The sequence below is a fragment of the Strix uralensis genome, chromosome 3 (assembly GCF_047716275.1).
Source record: "Strix uralensis isolate ZFMK-TIS-50842 chromosome 3, bStrUra1, whole genome shotgun sequence".
Lineage (NCBI taxonomy): Eukaryota > Metazoa > Chordata > Aves > Strigiformes > Strigidae > Strix > Strix uralensis.
In genome coordinates this window covers 112,837,771-112,858,391 of record NC_133974.1, presented here as the reverse complement: position 1 = coordinate 112,858,391, position 20,621 = coordinate 112,837,771, and the positions used below count along the sequence as shown (strand labels likewise).

At 39.6% G+C, this 20,621-nt stretch overlaps 1 protein-coding gene across 30 annotated transcripts in view; it reads left to right on the top strand.

The window, feature by feature from the left end:
• The window catches only part of NRXN1 (neurexin 1), a 735,374-nt gene that overhangs the window by 489,954 nt on the left and 224,799 nt on the right, over nt 1-20,621 (top strand). The gene's annotated exons all lie outside the window — the stretch shown is intronic.

The following is a 20,621-nucleotide window of genomic DNA, read 5'->3' as shown; positions in this document are numbered from 1 at the left end:
TAGGGTTATTGTACGCTGTACTACAGTTCTTTTGTGCTCAGTAAATGACTAGCTGCATTATTAACAAGTATTTATATAGAAACCCTGAATTTAGTTAACGTTTATGTGAGCAAGAATCTCGTAGTAGCAAAATCAGTACAAACATAGAAAAACATAGAATAAAGATCTATACGATTACAGGACCTGAAGAGCAGAGGTATGGTGATTAGGACTCCAGGTATCCTCCAGTGCATGAGTCATTGTAACGTGAGTGGTAGCATGAAGCCCTGATACTCTCTTCCTGGGCTGAAACAGAGCTGGGAGTCTCCAGTTGTGAGACCTCTGGCTTGCCTTTCCCAGTGTGTTGATTTCAGTGTAAATATCCAGATGTTTACCCTTCTGTCCTGATTTTCCTCTCCATCTCCTATTAGTGATAGTTCTAGTTTCCTCCTGTCAGTTTGTCCTTGATTGGTTCTTCCCCACCTTCCTCTCCAAAGCATATGCTACTGTCATATTTTGATTCCTTGGTATCATGCCTGTTGTGTGGTCTGCTTGCTGAATCTTTCTGTTATAACACTATTTTTTCCTCCAGCTATATATCTAATTAGTATTCACCACTTTAAAAAATACTTCAGTTTTACTCTCCCTATGGACTTTCCTTTAAGAGTGTTTACTTCAGGCAAAGGACAGATTATGCTATCATGTTGTAAAGTCCTAATAATGCTAATAAATACCTCTAATGGATTGAATTCTGTCCCTTTTTTAATAGAAGACCATTGAGTAGGGTTTATTAGAAAGGAAAAGTCAAATGAAAAAGCAGAAATAAAGCTAGCTGTATATATTAGAAAATTAGAAATACTGGAGTCTGTCAATCTAGAATCTGTCTGCAGTTTCCAGTTGCGCTGCTGACAATAATGGGATTACAGTAGTGTGAAAACTGAATCAATAAAATCAACAACGTGCCCTCTGAGTGGTATAGCATATTACCTGGCATAGAATATTGCACTATATATTTGTCCTAATAAACCAGAGCCACTATGCAGTGTAGAAATGAACCAGATATATATTGGTGGTTATTTTTGTTTCTCTGAGCATGATTGACATATGCTGCTTGTATTTTGTTTGGAGTGTAGGATTATTGATAGACCATTAATAGTAGTCATGATAGGTTTTCTCTTCATTTATATCCAGTTATGTCTTTTACTTTCCAGCATGTACATTACTGCTGCAATATAGGCTTTTGGGGAGCTTGACCTTGGACTGGTTGCTGTATGTTTGAAATCTATTGGAAACAAAACTTTGGCCTATAATGCAGCCCACTTGCTGCAGTGAGTGTGCTGTTGTGAACAAGTTACTCTGGTTTCCAGTGGTGTGTTGGGTGAAGACTGCAGAGTCTGAGCTCCCCGTGTGTGGAAACATTCCCTCAAAATCCTTCCTACCAGCTCTGTGCACACCCAGCTGGGCAAAATGGATACGGATTATGGAGGAGCAAATAATACTGTTTATGGTGCCTGCAGAAAGACAGATGATACGTGGTATAGCGTCTGAGGTGATAGAGACAGAGCTACAGAAGTGGTTTTAAATCTCTTCTGGCAAAACTGGGAGCTGCTGCTGGCAGGGCATCACTGTGAGCCATTCTGAAATTCAGCTGGTGGGTCCCAGATGGTCTGGAAGGGTTCACAAAACATACGTCTTCAGGTGCTTTGAGAACAGCTGTGTTACCTGAGCGAGTCCAGTTTTCTACACAGGGCGGGTAGCTTTTTTCTCTCTCATTCTGTGTGATTGTTAGCTGCTGAATGTGGAGAAGAAGGTCACGCTGGTTGTTGTAGTTGCGGAGTTGGGCTTTCTGACAGTTGTCCAAAGGTCAGGCTGCTTGTTCTTTTATTATCTGTCTTCAGTGTAAATAAATAAATGAAATACATTGAAGCAAAAAAAATCCCAAACTGTAATAGTTCAGAGTATCTTTTCAGATGAAATGGCACTTTGTTCCCATACAAAACATTGCATAGAAGAACACGAGGAAAACGTACCAATTTGGTTTCTTTTGAAAGTGCTGTCTTAAAACTGCCAGCTTGGAAAGCAACTGAAAGAAGGAAGGGGAACCATTGATTGTTACACACGATGTGACAGCTAAAGTGTCTTCTTTAAAGGAGAAGAAAGTTCCTCAATAGCTCTCCTCCATCAGTACAAATTGCTACAGAAAGCAATTTACTATATGCTGCCCAGAATTAATAAATTGAGTTATTGATGTAGGATCCAGGTCACTGCCTAAACTGGAGGGAAGACTTAGGGGCACAGTGTCTTGCTCAAACAGTATGGTTTTTTTTTCTGTGCAGAAACTGTATTTTCTGAGATACACAGCTCATACTGACTCAGCACTTGAGATAATGAATCTTTTTCTGAAGTTGAGGTTTCTGCCTATTAGCGACAGCATAATGTATTGAGGCTGAGACTGATAATGGTACGAAGTAATCATCCCTTTTAAAACAGGAATTACTTTGATGAACATTAACAGGAATATCAGTGTAAGTACAGGGTGTGCTTAGTACCATTTAACATGACCTTCATTTTGATAACTGCTCTAATTAGATGGTATTTTGTAGAATCTGACAATTGTTTGCATTACTACAGTACCTCGTGGATTCTGTTTATCTGCAGTTTTGTGACTTTCACTCTTTATCAATTTTGTCTTATACAATGAGTTTAATCCCTTGAGCAGATGAAACATCCAGAAAATATTTGTGTTCTCTGGCATGGGTGCTGGGAGAGAGTGCTTTTCAGGGCTGTGGCTTCAGTCCCACTGAGTAAGGCCACAGCTCTCAGATAGGGCCAGCCGGGCTGTTCCAGAGAAGGAAGAGGCGTTAGTTCAGCTGCATCAGCTTCCTGAAGCAGTGTATCACAAGGTCTCTTGGACACTAATGCTGCCCTGAAAAGAGGTGATAATATACGTGGGGTAGCATAGTCTGGGCTTTGAAGGATCCAGGATTGTTTGACATGCATTCAGAGGATTTGCTTGTGATTTGGTTGTGCTTTACAATTATGTCAAGCTTATCAGATTGAGCTAACACGTTACAATAGCAGACTTTACCGCCCACCAGCACAACAATTAGAGCAAGACTGGTTCTTTAGGTCCAATATCTTTTTAAGATATGTTACATGTTTGCATAAGCATAAAGGGGCTCACAGTGTAACTTGAATTTCTTTGTCACATTTTCTTCCTTGGTTGCCCTGTCTTGGCAGGGAAAGTAAATCTCCTGCCCTCTTGTGACTCTTTTGCAAGTGTTGGTCTCAGTTCTGTTGACGTTACTGTTGAAGAGATGCAGTGTGATTTTAATCCAAAGGTTTTTCTGTATCCTTGCCTTTATTCATGGTGTGTGTCTAGCCTCTGCTTTCCCTTAAACCTACACGTGATCTGTGCATGGAACTGTTGCTATGTAGGCTTTGAGGGAATCAGGTCACAGAAAAGTTAAGACAGTTAGAAAGCATCAGTTCCCAACATCATCGTGTGATGTGCCTTCCTATTAATTGTACTGTTATTTCTCTATTGGAAACAGTGAGGGCAATAGTTCGTGTTTGTTGAAATGCAAACTGCTAGGGAACATAAAGATGCCTTGTTATTTGCATTTGCAAATTAGGAGTTCCTCCTTACTTTTTAAGGAGCCTTTAGGGTATTTTGGGGTCACATATAAAAACTTTCATTTCAGCTGTTAGTTCTAAAAATCTACTTTTTCTTAGCAAAAGTTCAGATTCCCTCAGTTTTTGATATTGTAAGATTATGAGACTTTAGGGAGGATTCCTGTTCATGAAACACATGACATTTTTCATCACTGCTAAGATTCTGTATAAAGTTTGGGTCTACAAACATCAGTGGGATTTAATAGGAATTAATAGCAGTGTCTGTTTAAGGAAATAGTCTCATAGGGATTTTTTTCATTATAGTTTTAGTTTAACAATCCTATGGCTAAATTTCATGTACAGCCAAGTTTCTGGATGTAAATGAGTCTGGATTTCTCCAGAATATGTAGAAATTATTAAGGCCAACAGGGCAGTTGTTGTAGTAGGAGTCTACTATAGGCCACCCACCCAGGACAGAGAGGTGGATGAAATATTCTATAAGCATTTAGGAGAAATCTCACGATTGCTTGCCCTTGTTCTTGTGGGAGACTTTAACTTCCCAGACATCTGCTGGAAATACAACACAGCAGAGCAGGACCAGTCCCGGAGATTCCTGGAATGTGTGGGAGACAACTTCCTGACGCAGCTGGTCAGTGAACCGACCAGAGAAGGTGCACTGCTGGATCTCCTCTTTGTGAACAGAGAAGGACTGGTGGATGATGTGGCGGTTGGAGGCTGACTAGGGCACAGCGATCATGAAATAATAGAGTTCTCTATTCTTAGAGAGGCCAGGAGACGGGGCAGCAGAACTGACATCCTGGACTTCCAAAGAGCTGACTTTGTCTTGTTTAGGCACCTGCTTGACAGGATCCCTTGGGAGACAATCCTGAAGGGCATAGGGGTCCAGGAAGGCTGGGCACTCTTTAGGAAGGAAGTGTTAATGGCTCAGGAGCAGGCGGTCCCCAGGTGCTGTAAGAGAAGCCAGCAACTGAGAAGACCACCCTGGCTGAACAGGGAGCTTTGACTGCAACTCAGGGAGAAAAGGAGAGTTTACGCCTTTGGAAGAAGGGACTAGCCACTCACAGTGATTACAAAGATGCTGTGAGGCTATGCAGGGTGGAAATCAGGAGGTCTAAAGCCAAGTTAGAAATTACCCTGGCTTCAGCAATCAAGGATAACAAGAAATGTTTCTATAAGTATGTCAGTATCAAAAGAAAGACCAGGGAGAGCCTCCATCCCCTGCTAAATGCAGGAGGAAACATGGTAACAAGTGATGAGGAGAAGGCTGAGGTCTTTAATGCCTTCTTTGCCTCAGTCTTTAATAACAAGACTAGTTGTACTGAGGGAATCCAGCCTCCTCAGCCAGAAGACAGAGACTGGAAGAACGACCCCCCCACATTCCAGGAGGAGATAGTCAGTGCCCTACTGCATCACATAGACATACACAAGTCTATGGGACCAGATGGGATACACCGAGGTGCTGAAGGAGCTGGCTGGGGTGCTCGCCAAGCCGCTTTCCATCATTTACCAGCAGTCCTGGCTGACCGGGGAGGTCCCAACAGATTGGAAATTGGCCAATGTGACGCCCATATATAAGAAGGGTTGGAAGGATGATCTGGGAAATTACAGGCCTGTCAGCTTGACTTCGGTGCCCGGGAGGCTGATGGAGCAGCTCATCCAGAGTACCATCACACAACACATGCAGGACAACCAGATGATCAGGCCCAGTCAGCATGGGTTTATGAAAGGCAGGTCCTGCTTGACAAACCTGATCTCCTTCTACAACAGGGTGACCTGCTTATTGGATGAGGGAAAGGCTGTGGATGTTGTCTACCTTGACTTCAGTGAGACCTTTGACACCGTTTCCCACAGCATTCTCCTGGTGAAACTGGCTGCTCGAGGCTTGGATGGGCACACGCTTTGCTGGGTAAAAAACTGGCTGGATGGCCGGGCCCAAAGAGTTGTGGTGAACGGAGTTAAATCCAGTTGGCGGCCGGTCACGAGTGGTGTCCCCCAGGGCTCGGTTTTGGGGCCACTCCTGTTTAACATCTTTATTGATGATCTAGACGAGGGGATCGAGTGCACCCTCAGTAAGTTTGCAGATGACACCAAGTTGGGTGGGAGTGTTGATCTGCTCGAGGGTAGGGAGGCTCTGCAGAGAGACCTGGACAGGCTGGAGCGATGGGCTAAGGCCAACTGTAGGAGTTTCAATAAGGCCAAATGCCGGGTGCTGCACTTGGGCCACAACAACCCCCAGCAGCGCTACAGGCTTGGGGAGGAGTGGCTGGAGAGCTGTCAGTCAGAGAGGGACCTGGGGGTGTTGATTGACAGTCGGCTGAACATGAGCCAGCAGTGTGCCCAGGTGGCCAAGAAGGCCAATGGCATCCTGGCTTGTGTCAGAAATAGTGTGGCCAGCAGGGACAGGGAAGGGATCGTACCCCTGTACTCGGCACTGGTGAGGCCGCACCTCGATGACTGTGTTCAGTTTTGGGCCCCTCCCTACAAAAAGGACATTGAATGACTCGAGCGTGTCCAGAGAAGGGCAACGAAGCTGGTGAAGGGTCTGGAGCACATGTCGTACGAGGAGTGGCTGAGGGAACTGGGGTTGTTTAGTCTGGAGAAGAGGAGGCTGAGGGGAGACCTCATCGCCCTCTACAACTACCTGAAAGGAGGTTGCAGAGAGCTGGGGATGAGCCTCTTTAATCAAGTAATAAGTGATAGGACAAGAGGTATTGGCCTCAAGTTGTGCCAGGGAAGGTTTAGACTAGATATTAGGAAGTATTTCTTTACAGAACGGGTTGTTAGGCGTTGGAATGGGCTGCCCAGGGGGGTGGTGGAGTCCCCATCCCTGGAGGTGTTTAAGAGTCGCGTTGGCATAGCACTTAGGGATATGGTGTAGTTGGCAACTGCCAGTGTTAGGTTAATGGTTGGACTGGATGATCTTCAAGGTCCTTTCCAACCTAGATGATTCCGTGATTCTGTGAAATTTCTCTTTTGGGATTTGTGAATTATTTTTTTTCCATGTATGCTGCTTTACATGGTATTTTATCAAAAGGTAATTAGAAGCTTCCATTCCTTCTCTTTTAGAGTACAAGGAGTTAGTAGCTTAAGGACACCGATACTGAACATCAGCTGCAAGGTCATGTATATTTTTCCCCAAGCAGGAGAGGGAGAATTGTTTTGAGACATGGCCTGTGGGTCTGAGAGCTGCTGTGGGCTTCTGCCACATCGTTAGAAACCAAAGAATTTGTCAGAACTCTTGCAGATTAGGATTAGAAGAAAGAGAGGATGAAGGATTGATGAAAGGGGAAATATGGAGTGACTGAAGCCCTACTCTAAGCATATTGCTTTCTCTGAAGCACTTCCATTACAAACAGTTGCTGAATGTTTTTTCTATTCAAGGTCAATAAGAATAAAAAATTGGGTTTACTAATCAGATAAGGACTTCATTACTTTGTTTCAGAGACTAAGCACACATCATTTTTAGGTCCAAAAGTCATGCAGTTTAACTTCACAAGGCTAATTGGAAAGTTAGGTTTAAGAAAATAAAAATGTAGAAATGTATGTTTTTAAAGGTAGTTACAAGAAAGGTGTGGAAAGTGCTTCTGCTTTGGATGGGGTAAAATATGTTTAAGAACTGATTAAATGATTTTTAAAAAATAATGTCTATTTTTACTGAAGGTATTTTCAACCCAATAATATATAATAGAAGAGTGCATAATTGAGCATGGCAGACAGGGAGCATTGCGCTCCTAGAGCTAAGAGTGCATTAGTGTTTCTATTACAGTCTTGTGTATTTTATGAGATAAAATGGTTGTAGTAATTGGTTCCAGACTGAAACGTATCTTGAAAGATTGAGACCTGAGATCACAAGTTGTATTTTTAGAAATGTATTCTGGGAATTACTTAAACTACTGTGGTTTGTTTATGGTACATGGATTCCCAAGGTCCCCATTAAGGTTCATGGTCGCATTAAAGGCAGTTTAGTATAAACAGGTAGGTAGACACGATACCCATGCAAGTAGTTTACAGTCTCATACCCTTAACCAGTGGGTTTCAATTTAAACAGATGCTTAATCCTACCAGATCAGGATCTGTGAGCGTAGTACTAACTGAAGCGTGGGTCTGAAATTCCATTTAGGCATACTGAGGTCTTTGTGCTCACTGGGAGCATAAGGATTAGTGTGTCCACTCTGTATCCAGAGGGCCAGCTTTGAGGTACTTGATGGCAGATCTGTTGGGTGCTCATTCTTTGCTCCTCAGCTGTGCAGGCTGGTCAGGGGAAGCAAGGGCCTAATTCCAAATCCCCGCATTTGACCTCCTTCCTTGGGTGTGCTCTGGGATGCCTCTGCTACTGACTCCACTCTTGTGTGGAACAACATGAGGAATGGTGTCATGTAAACCAAAAAGACGTGCTATGTTTCTCATCTGGGACCTCATTCACTTCAAACTTAGGGCTAAGATGTAAACTAAGTGACAAAGCAAATTGTTCCTGTTGTTTTAGGCTCCCCACAAAGCTTTTTGGGTCATCTTTGCTTCATACTACATGATCTGCACCTTTTCTGTGGCTAAGCAGACCATGCTGTTAGGAGTGTCTCTGTAACATTCACTGTGTCCTTCAGAAAAGGAGGCCCTATTCTTTTCTCACTTGGGTTTTTATTTTGAGGTGCCTTTGGTTATTTCATTTGGGATCACTGCTTGCTTGGACTGAAGAGAAATAGGCTCAGGTAGTTGTTATTGCCGAAAGCAGGACAGGTTCTCCATGCCTTGTTCTATTCCTACCTGTATCTTGAGGACAAGGGTGTTGATTTACCCTTGCCATCTGACAGTGTTATACCAGGAACAAGTAATAGCTTTGAGAGGAAAGAACTGAACTTCACATCGATATATTTTCTAAACTATTATTTTCAAAAATGAGCATGAAAACGGTTTCTCTTTCAGCGTGAATGAGATGTTACTGTCGCATTTGGCCTGAGGTATTTATGATTTACTCCACAGCATCAAAACAAAGTTTATAAAGAGTTTGTCACAGAGCCTCAGGTAGTTATTCACTTGCTGCTGAAGAAGAGATATCAGATAGGAAGAGATACACAGAATTTTTATATACAGAGAGACAACTGTATATAAGGGTCTGGTTACTATAAACATTTGTCTTTTCATACTGTTAGACTGTTGAAAAGCTTTTTATGCTATGTATTAATTCTTGCAAATTGCTTGCCAATTTAATATCAGCAGCGTCTAAACAGTAAGTAATTGCTTATGATAATGAGTGCAAACTAATTTACTGGAATATGTTAATATTCACAATGCACTTTAGAACAGCGGGGTATTCCAAAAATACTACTCTCCTGTTTAACTGCAGTGTTTAGGTTGCATTGTTATTACGAACGCTAGCAAAATCATCACAGAGCCAGCCTCTCATTGAATAGCCGTCTTAGTGGGGCTCTAGCATGTGTGAGCAAGGAATATGTAGTGTTCTTTGAGAACTAAGCAGGATATGAACAAAACCTTCTAGATTTAAATAGTGAATCTTAATTTCTGATTGATGTTCATTAGATGAACATTTATAAGACAGACAGAGCCTTCTTTCCCTTATGACTTGTAAAATTTAAGTCAGATAGCATACGACCACTTTTTTAATATTTGGTTGTCTTCAATGGATTTGTTCTTTGTGTGAGATGTAGAAACATTTCTAGAAACATCTGTGAAAGAAATACTATAGTGCAGGAGTCCTCAGAACTTCTAAGTTAGCATGCTTTAGCTGATTCTGCAAGGCTGGTTTGTAGTGTATACGAGTCATTGTTTTTTCCTTCTTTTCTTGAGAAATGTTCTGTTTTGGGTTGGGTTGGGTTTCTTTAGCAAACTTAGATGAATGCATATTGAAAAATGGGTTATCTCTGAGCACATTTCTGCACAGAATAATTCTCCACATGCATTGGTATTACCATTTGGAAGGGTTCTTAACATCTTTGTGTATGTTACTGTATTAAAGTAAGGCTTCCCAAACTATTGAGTACTGATCTTCACTTCAGGAAATTAGAAGCAATCATCATTTTCTCCAGCCAGACCTTAGGAAGTGAAGGGCCTACACAAAATCGCTGCTCTAATTAGTCTGGGTTAGTGCTCAGAGGGTGATTAACTGCTCACCTTTCTTGCATACACAGGTGAACTAAGTCACAGCTAGTAGTACTGGCATGTGAAGTGTCAGAGTTGACACTTCAGTTAGTCCCCATTGAGATGAGTGAGTATCTTACACCCCAAAACTGTTTTGTCAGGTTCTCTCCAAACAGCGTTGTGGAATCCAGTGGTTAAATCATGCTCCCTAATTAGTCAACTATGTAAACCAGTGAAAAGCGTAAGATGCATATTTTTCACTACAGCTCTTTATCCTCTGAAGCTGGCAGTGAATTGTTGCTTACAAACAACAGCATAAGGACTTTCCAAAGAAGAATGATAGCAATTATCATAATGACAAGGCATGTAGTTTTTTTGTGCCAGACCACAATTGGAAATCTATTATGTAGTAGAACAGAAAGAAGTAGGAAGGAAGTGAATTGGCCCAACCTGGCTGGTCCCTATTAGCTGTTATTATAAGGGTCTAATAACCTTAAAGATTCAAATACAGCTGGATTTCTGTACCCCTATTAAACACTATTTGTTTCATGTGCAGATTTGATAACATAAGTAAACACTGATGTCACAAGATCAGTCCTTGGGATAATGGCTAAGAAATCTTTCCACATAAAGGATCATTTGTAGCGTCTTGCTACAAATTTCTTATTTTGGGGCTTTCCTTGAGCCAACCAACCAACCAGATATTTTTACATCCTCTTGCTCTTTTACGTGATACTTTTCTGAGGTTTGAGTACATGTAATACTGCTGAAGACTAGCTTTGGTTTTAAAATTTGAGGATTTTTAAAATCAGTTATTACTCTGTGTATGAAATGAAATTAAATATCATGAATTTTTGGGCTTGCTCATGCTTGGAGTTAGAAAGATAATATAATGCTACAAGACTGCAGTTAATATGTAGCCTGCTCATCAGTCCTTCCCTTTGCCAGGGCTGCCTCTGAGACGCCTCTAGCAACTGAACATCTGCTTCAGTGGTGGATTCATGTGCTTCAGGGAGGCTTAAGCTCTGTGTTTTTCCAAAGATTTAATATCTTTCATTTCATTTTTGTTAGAGGAAGAATCGTTGCTATTTTTGCATTTCAGGATGTAACATCTCTAAGAAACTATGCTCTTTCTGTTTTCCTTCAGCTATAGCCCGTATATGTCTGCTTGAAAATATTCAGAAACACTACGACACTATTTTTTTCTGCTATTAGTAATTGAGTAATTAGTAGGAGAGCATGTATGCAACAGAACATCTTATTCTTCACTACCTTTACAAACAAGGAATATTAAATTTCATTGCACATTGTCCATAATACAACTTGCTATTTTTAGAAGAGGCTCCATTTCAACTCTGTAAGTTGCAATGTTGCCAGTACCATCTTTCTGCTGCAAGTAATAGTAGTATTTTATCTTAGTCCAGCCTCTGACATCCTTGTTGTGCTTGTATCATTTTTCAGTGAATTTAACGGACTTGCAGTAAGCAGTGCTTTTATTTTCAGCACTTTATACATTTCTTCTAAGACAAGTTTTTACTACTTTTGAGAGCTCTCTAAGTATTTTAGGATTTTTCAAGAGTAAATTATGAGATGCACAATTTAGCAAGGAAGATAATATAAATGTCACTTAAAAATAACTAGGTTAATGCAAGATAGGATAGCTGGTGTATTGTATTAGTAAGGAAGCCAATAACAAATGCAGACTTGAGCCTAGAAGCATACTAGACACTTTCAGCCAACCTCCTGTCCATTTTAACATAATTCAATGACTTAAGGCCAGCTATTTCAAATGTTTGTATCTTCATTTAAAGAAGAGGCATTTGATTTTTATAGGTTGCCAGAAGTGCTGCAACACTTCTAAGAATCAGGATACTGCTGTAGGTGCTTGAATAAAAACATAACTTCAGGCACTCTGTTTTGCATGACTTTTTAAAAAAAATATTATATTATTTGTTTGAAAAGTACATTACCTTTTGATGGACCTATACAGAGAAAATTTAATTTTGGATTTTCTTCTACTGTTTTTTGGCCTGTGTGCACATCTGTGCAGAGCTGCTTTTGTGGGAGATGTTCAGATTCTGATGCATAAGCAGTTTATCTTCAACTTACAGGCCTCCCAGTTGAGTCAGCAAGCTTGGAAACTCAAGTTACTTGGCTTACGGAATTTCTAACTTTTGCCAGGTATCTGTTGAGTTTGTAAGGTTCCCTGGACTGGAACCACTGAATGATTTCACGTAGGCCACCAACAGATGGTAACAACATTTGGTCTCTATTGACCTGCGTAGTATTTGAGCTAATGTCCTAGTTTTTGCATCCTGTTACAAATCCTTTCAACTAACCAGCCCCTTAACTGCATTCTTCTTGTATGTTGGCACAACTAATAAGCCATAAGAAGCAAATCAGTGCATGTGCAGTCCATTTATTTTAATGGAATTTAATGTAACAGTGGCTAAATTGAAGTGTAGGGCCTTGACATTTCCTAATGTAAGGAATGTGGGGACCAGAACAGTCCTATTGTCTTCAAGAGTACTTGAGTTTGCTAATTTCAGTCTGATAATGCCTTTACATTATATCTGTCCGGAAATATTTTTCATCTCATTGCCTTCTCATATGTGTTTCCCGACAACGCAATTTCCATTTCTCTAGACAGTGTTCAAAAAATTTATGTTTAACTATATGTTGACAAGGTTGTAGGAGGAATAAAACCTGGCCTTATTTATAGACATTTGACTTTTAATTTCCAGCTGACTTTTTGGCAAGCTTTCAGAAGCAGACACGTTGTATCCTTGTTACTTTTAATAGAGTTATAATGGATTAAAATGTTTCATGTTGACTGCGGTATGACATTTAAAGCAGGTTTGATTTCAGAAATACATAATTTTCTAACCATCTACATTACATAACAGTGCAAGGCAATAATGGGGAATTACTTGGCGTACATTTCATACAGAAATATTCTAAATTCATTTTGAACAGCCATCCATACTGGAAAAGTGCTAGGTAATAGGCAGCCAGTAATATTTTTAAACTGAGAGATTCTGGAGAAGAACAATAATGTTCTTTTACCAGTCTGTGTCAGATTTGCGTTAGAAACACTGTATCCTTTCATAAAATAAATCACTGTTTTTTTATAAATGAACATGCTAATGAGATCAACAAACCCCAGAACTTTTTTACTGTGGACGTTTCAAATATAATCAAAATAATTTTACAGAATCAGTGCCTGAATACTATCAAGTCTATTGGCATTCAGTAAATCAACTCATGTTTTGTTAATAAGTCAGATGATTTCAGCTAGGTCTTGCTTAGCTAAGGTCCTTCTCAAAATTATATTCATTTTAAACACAATTGAAAGCTCTTAGTTTGATGTGCCTACTCAAACTGAGTAGTACTTTACTCCAGTTAAGTGATCTAATCTAAATCAATGGGGTCATTCGAGATGTAAGATGCTATTTGGTTTGAGTAAAGATACTAGAATCACTCCAGTTAGAAAATCCTTTAGATGCTTTGAAACTTTTATTTTAACCAGCTGTGTCATTTATGATGGTAAGAATGATGCCAACTTGTAATACTGATGCTAAGCTGCCTAAGAGTTGTCCTTTATAGACATACACATGCGTTGAGCCATCATTACAGAATCACAGAATCATCTAGGTTGGAAAGGACCTTGAAGACCTTACTCACAAGTTTTAGATGCTTGTCCCTTAGTGACTCTATTGAAATCAATAGACCTGTATATCCTCATTGTAGATAAACATTATATATTTTTGGCTTGAAATATGAACATTTTGTTGCAAAAGCAGCAAAAAAATGAATCCAGAATTTTTAGTGAATGGTGCCTTGTTTCCCAAGTGTTACTCTCTCTTACTGCAAGAATCCAGTAGCTTCTGTTCCTTTTTCCTCCCAGAGCTCCAGGTGACACTTCAAATATGCGGCGCCATTGTACGACTAGCGTAGCACACTGAGTGTGTTGATCAGCCCACCAATATACAACTACCAAGTGCCCTACAGGCTATTGCCAAACAAAAAGTATAGTGGTTGAGCTGTACAGATTTCTCCTTTACACAGTCATTGATTTTCATTAGACTGCTAAGATTAAATTTTGTTTGAAATTTCTGCCTACCTATCTCTGAAATTTGTCTAAATTTGACTTTTGGATTGAAAAGTTATTGGAGGATGAGCAAGGACGGTGGATATGTTGTGCAGCTCCATAAGGTTATCCTCCACAGAGAAACTTTCTGAAAATAAGACTTCACGTTTGAAACTGGGAAATTACAATTACGAGAACAATTGGAACTGGAATGGAGTATTTTTTCCACCACTTTATTATGGCATGTGGTGTAAAATACGAATGATGAGATATAGAATGAGGGTTTGTATTTGTATAGCACCTTTAACATTTAAAGGGTCTTAAATAAGTTTGGCAATCTCCCCATATGGAAAAAGCATTTCTCTCTTGCATTGCTGGGAGAGATATGATGTGACCTAGTTCATGGAGAAGCATTCCACTGAGTTCTCAGCAAATGCAGAGAATTAACTGGACTCAGGCCGTGCTTCAGTCCAAGCAGCTGAAGCCAAAGGTGGAGTTGTACAATTGTCAGTCGAGCCAGTGACTAGTGTCAAGTTGAGCTCTCCTTTTAGTCAAGAGCCTGGTGCCAGAAAGTCAGATTATGGAAAGACCCTAGGGATCATTTTAGACATGTGAGAATGCTATGGTGCCACCTACAAAGTATTTACCAGGTCATGGTACTGACCAAATACCATTGCCATAGACTGGAGGAAAGAAGTAAGAAAGAGTGATTTTCTGGTTTTCTTGGTTTGTTTGGTTTTTCTTTTGTGCTCATGTGCATCTGTGTGTTTGGAGGGGGAGTGTGGTGCTGAGCTGATTAAACTGCCTATAGCAACTCTTGTGGTCTGAGGAGAAAAAGTTGCTTCTGTGTTACTGCTTTGAATCTGCAATAAATGTCATTGCAAAGGCCAGGATGCTCAGCTTGACTCGAGACTGTGTTGTTCTATTATCGCTTAGACCTTTACCTGAAGACAGCACTTGGGGATAGCTGAATATAATAAACCGTGCACAGCACTGTTTTATAGATCTTTCTGAAAACTTGCATGTAGTGGGATGAAAAGCCTTGTAGGCTCTGATAAAGCAACTCAGGGTCTCTGTAGTGGTTTGGGAAGAGAAGTTCTATAGACAATATAAAGTTGTGTTTGAATTAATAGTAGCTGCATAGCATGGTTTCTGTTTATCAAGGAATGTAGAAGGCTGTGTCTTATCTCTCCCTGTTTAATACTGGCATTGACTGGTTGACAGTCTGAAAGAGGTAGCAGACAGCAGCAATGAGGTGAAGGCTCTTCTGCTTCAGCATCTTTTATATACTGGGGATACTGCTTTGCTGGCTCATTTTAATGAATTGCTTCAGCTGGTGATTGAGCTGGTTGAGGTCATACTCATCTAGTTACTGTTTGGGTGAAACTTGCTTCTTAACCATAGCTTTTAAGACAGGTTGTGTACTATGAAATAGGCTTCCATTCTAGATTACAATCAGCACAGTAGTAACCTATGCAGAGAGTGGAGATGCCAACACAGACTGTGTTGGAAGTTTGGAGATTCAGCTAGCAGCAGCCACTGTATGTGGCTTTAGTCTCTCTTACAGAAAAATTGAATTTTAGAGCTTAGCTATAGCATAGTGTGGGTCCCACAGAAGGAAGTGGGACATTTTCCATTCTCTTTATTTTCATCAGCATCTTTACCTGAAGTGGTAAGATGACATCATCAGTGAAGATATTAATAACAAAACCCAGCAATGGTCTTTGTCAATGCTGGTTTAGTCAGTGAGTCTTCTTATGGTTACTCTGGTAGAATGGAAGGTCAATGAATGAAGTAAAGTAATTACTGAGGAATTATGCTATGTAGTTTGTGATCTTACTGTTCATAAAATGTACCAGCATGATAAGACTGCTAGTGACAGTCATAGTTTTGAGTATGCAGCCAGATCGGTTTAAGGACCTAACTAGAAATTGTTTTGAGTGGCACTCAATTTCCAGGAAAACTATGACCCTTTAATGTTTGCCAAGATGAGTGTGGTCAAAGGAACATCGTAAATACACTCCTAGACCCTGTTATCCCTGAGTCTAAGAGGAAGCTGGCCAGAAAATGAGACATTTCTCCATTCTTACCCCTGTGACTCAAGCTTTTTGGAGAGCTACAGGCAATAATCCATTTGAAAATCTTCCCCATCCAATACACCTCTTCTGCTGTTAAATAGACTGTACTTAGAGAACGCTGATGTCGTTTTTGCAGCAAAGCAGTTACAATCCATATTCAGCCTCCTGCCCAGATTAGTGGGATGCCTTCAGGAAGTGTTCAGCTGAATCTGATCTTTAGTTTGAAATACTTCTTTCAGCAGCTCTTCCCTTCTTCTTCCCATGGTTAACCTTAATGGCCATTCCCTCCTTACCTCAGCCCTGTGGCATATATTCTCTGTTCTGTGTAAATAATTAATAATGCATCACAGTCTAAAAAGAAACACACAGAAGAGTTGTTTTTTAATCCACCAAAATTATTATTTTGAAACACCCCCCTCTCTTCCCCTGGCATATCATGTTGCAGACTTGAAGCATTCCTTTCTTTACTTACCTTAGAAAATCTGTACAAATCTACGTATGGAAGTTTTGTGTACTTTTCTGGAACTTCCGCTTGGGCAGGATGAAAATACATAGATGAAAATGTAAAACCAAAGTATTAATGGAGATTTGTATGCTCCCCAGAACATAGCAGGTGTGATTAATGCCTCCATATAGATGTGTGGGCAAATGTATAGAGAGAGAGAGAGAGATTCATATTGAAAATTCTTCACTCTTGGTAATTAATAGTAGCCTGCACAAATAGTCTCACTGGATTCAGCAGGTTTATCAATGCAAGTAATTACCTACCGGTGGGAATAAGAGGGTTCACATTCTAGCCCAGAATGAAGTACTGATAATACACACAAGGAAGAAAATTACATTATTGGGTAATTTTTTGTTATAACCAGCAATGCTTACCCTTCATATTTTTTATAATATTTAAAAATTGCTTTACTATTAGTGCAAGGGCAGCTAATAGTTTTCATTATTGACGTTTACAGGCTTCAGTCTTTAGTTTTTCAGCTACAGAGTGTGATGGAATCATAGTTCATTGGGGTCCATAGTTCAATCAAACCATTGCTTTCACTTAGTCGGCATCTGAAACCTGATGTGAATGTTGAAAATAAACATTAAGTTACTAGCGTTATATGGGAAAAATGGAATTATGTACATTACCCTTCAGTGCAGTGTACCTTAAACACAAAATTGGGATGAACATGAGGAAGGTAGAAAGCTGTTGATTTGTTGTTGATTTGAGCAAACTGTTAAACTACATCAGATGTGACTTCAGAGCAATAAATATTGAAAAGCTTTGCAGTCATACACAGTAATAGATACAGTAAATGGGTACTAAACAAAATATTTATCTGCTTAATACTGTATAGGTAAGCAGATATCCTTGAGTTGCTGCCAGGCTGTGCTGAAATGAATGCACTATTTCATAAAGATGAATTTTGCAAACGAGTAAGACTTGAGAGACCCAGGCCATTAAAAACCATTACTGTATCTTGACCACTGGCAGTTTGTTGCAATAGGAACCATGCTTTCATGGTTAAGAATTTCAAAGAGCTGTATGGACATTTTTCCTAAACATTGTGTGGATGCATGGACGCATAAAGAATTATGCAGTAAATTCTGCAGCTGAGAGATATAACTGGCTTGTTACAAAGTTGCCTACTTACACGTACTGTGCTGATGGCATTGCTATTCTTGACATTCTAATTCTGCTGCTTTCAATTCTCTTGAGATGATAAACCCCAAACAACACAGTGCCATAAGCTAAGAGAGAGAAAGAAGATGAGTGGTTTTTAGTGACAATGTTCTGAAAGAACGGCAGAGACATTATAAGGTTTATCAGAGAGCATAAAAGCCTTTATGGAGCAAGTGAATTAGGATTCCTCTGTTGTTTCTTAACATATCCAAAACTGGTAGTAAGCAGGGTGGTTTTGAACAGCTGCATGGTTTCTAGCTTTTAATAGTTAATGGGAGGTCGGACTATAAGCTGAGATCAATCCCAGAGTAATAAATTTTACATTATTATATTTGTCTTTCTTGAAATATAAACACTAGAGGATCTATTCTCAAATGGCTTCCGACCCATTTTTTTCATAATTAATACAGGAAATTCAAAGAACGTGACTCCCTGTACAGTTTAGACAGAGGCAGATCTGTATTCATCAGCATGGATTAATTAGCCTGTTACCAGACACACAGCTAGTTCGAAGAGCTACAAAATGGACAGTTATAAAGAAGGGAGAGCTTTGCCATAAAATAAACATAAACCACATGTTATCATGGATAAAAGATAAGTTTTTTAACTTTGATATTGATTCTACATAGTTTAAGGTTTACAGCTAGATTTATCCAGCACTACTGACATTGACCTTGGCTTCAATGCAGCAGCAGTATGGAATGAACTGCTCTTCATTGGTTTATTTGAAGGGCAGTGTTTAGCAAAAAAATGTGACAAAGATTCACACTGAATAAGATCAACTGAGCCTCTCACTGGTTAGATCTGGATACTTACTTCTGGGTCATTGTATTCAGTATGACTCCACTATGGCTTGGCAGGGTTTTTCTTTGTCTTCTATATTGGGTAGACACATCTGTTAAAACCAAGGAAAGGAGAATTATGCACTCCCACTTAAATCTTATGTACTATTCTAACAGTTTCATCTGTGACATTGAGGTGTAAGGAGTAGTTTTTTCTTAGCCTTCTCATTTTTGTTACTTATAAGAACCTCATTCATGACCTGACACAATGTTTTATGAAGTCAACAGAAAGGCTGTCACTGTTTTTAGTGAGCTTTGGACCAAGCCCTCTGTTTTTCAACACAGAATAAATCCTTTCACTACAGCCACCAATGTGACGTATACTGTATGAAGGTCCAAACTCTGTCACTCCTCAGTTGGCTCAAGAGTTGAAGTCAACACTAGCAGCAAAGAGGAGAACTTGGGGACCATCAAGAGTGATATTACCTGTCTCATGTATCTTTGTTTTGGGACATACTAAAACTGGAGATTCAACCGTCATTACTGAATAGCATGCAACACATTACTGGGCATTTCAGAGCACCACGTATGAGGAAGGCAAGGGTGGGAGAGCAGGAGATTAGTTTTTTCTTACACATATTCCTAAACCAGTCCAAGTCTATTTGCCCAAGTCTATTACCAAGCTTTTTTAAGGCACAGCCCCTATCTTCACTACTCTTGCACAACTCTTTACAATGACGATAAACCCTGATTTCACTTGGAGTGTAAGTGAAACCTTAGATATCAGATCTGTTATTGTGTTTGTCTTTGCTAAAGAGAGTTGTCAAGTTTTCTTAAAACACATGCAGGTTGGTATTTTGCCATCAAGAGAAAAGCCAAGAGATCTATTTGAAGCACAGTGCAATCCTGCAAGTGTGTTGATATAAAATGAGCTTTACAGTTTTTTAAGTGCTATGCACAGTGCATAAAATATTACAAATTGATGGTACTGGAAAACACTCATGAGTAGGTACGTAATTCCATAAAGGAAAAGTGATGTTAGAATTAAATATAGGATATCTTTTCAAAAAGACCAGTTGACCTTTTCGCTTTGAGACTGACACAAAGCAGTCTCGCTCAGCAAATTGAGTAAAATTTTGAGGCATCTGGAAGTTGAAGGAGTGGTGTAACTATACAGCCCTTCTTGGTTTTGGTTTTAAAAGTCTACATGTTCAAGGGATTGTAGATCCTTTTGTATGCTCACAGCGTTTTTGGTCAGTCTTGAAAGAAAGTAAGAAAATGACAATTATGTTGCTATGCACTGTCTCATTACATGGACATGGGAAGTATGTAGTGAGATTATTGGGTGGAATAAACTGAACTATATTTAATAAAATTGAGAGTAGCCACACAGTGAGCCATCTTAGAACAGCTAGTAAAACTAGACATCTGTATTTACAATGCGCTGACATATCTGCCTAAACTTTGACCTATCTTCATAGAAAAGAAGTGAACAGTTTGTAGTGACTTTACAAATGAAAGATCAAGTGCATGCACGATTTGCCTGCTATAGGTTGTTGTTAGGATACAAGTTCTAAATGGAAAATATCCAGATATGCTGCTGTTTTAGTTCAGAGGAAATATGCTGGTGATGAAGTTAAGCACCTGAGTGCTAAGTGGTTTTAGATTACAAAACTTGTTTAAAACAGATTATAGATTTTGTAAATTCACACTGGATATGATGTGCGAAGATTTCCACTCTTATAGGTTATATATTGAGTATTATGAAAATAAACCACTGCTTACTTAAATTGTAGACTGATACCCTTTTTGTCCTGACATGACAAGTAAAGTATGTTTCCATTTGTTATCCCCATCTGTCACAAGCTGATAAACCTCAGATGTGTAAAAGTCTCATCTGAATATATTTGTTAATGTCTCGCTTCGCTGGGCACAATGACGTATCCTACAATATGTATCATTTTCATTGTGTAAATAAGGAGCTGCATTATTTTGTCAGTCATGACATAACGAGAACTACTTAATTTCTTCCTCACATAGGCCCAGTTTGGGAAAGCGTTTGGTTCGACTTGTCCCTGTTCTGCACATCACAGAAACATGTTCTTCAAGCATATGCTTAAGAACTCTCATGAATAGATATGCGTTTCTGAATCAGAGCTATGGTATTTTAAGTCGCTGCATATGCAATTATGTTATATTCTGTGTTGATTGCACTATATAAAAAGCACTAATATTTCGCTTGCTGCAAAATTTTCAGAGATAAAGACCCCTTCATGCTAAAATATAGTCTT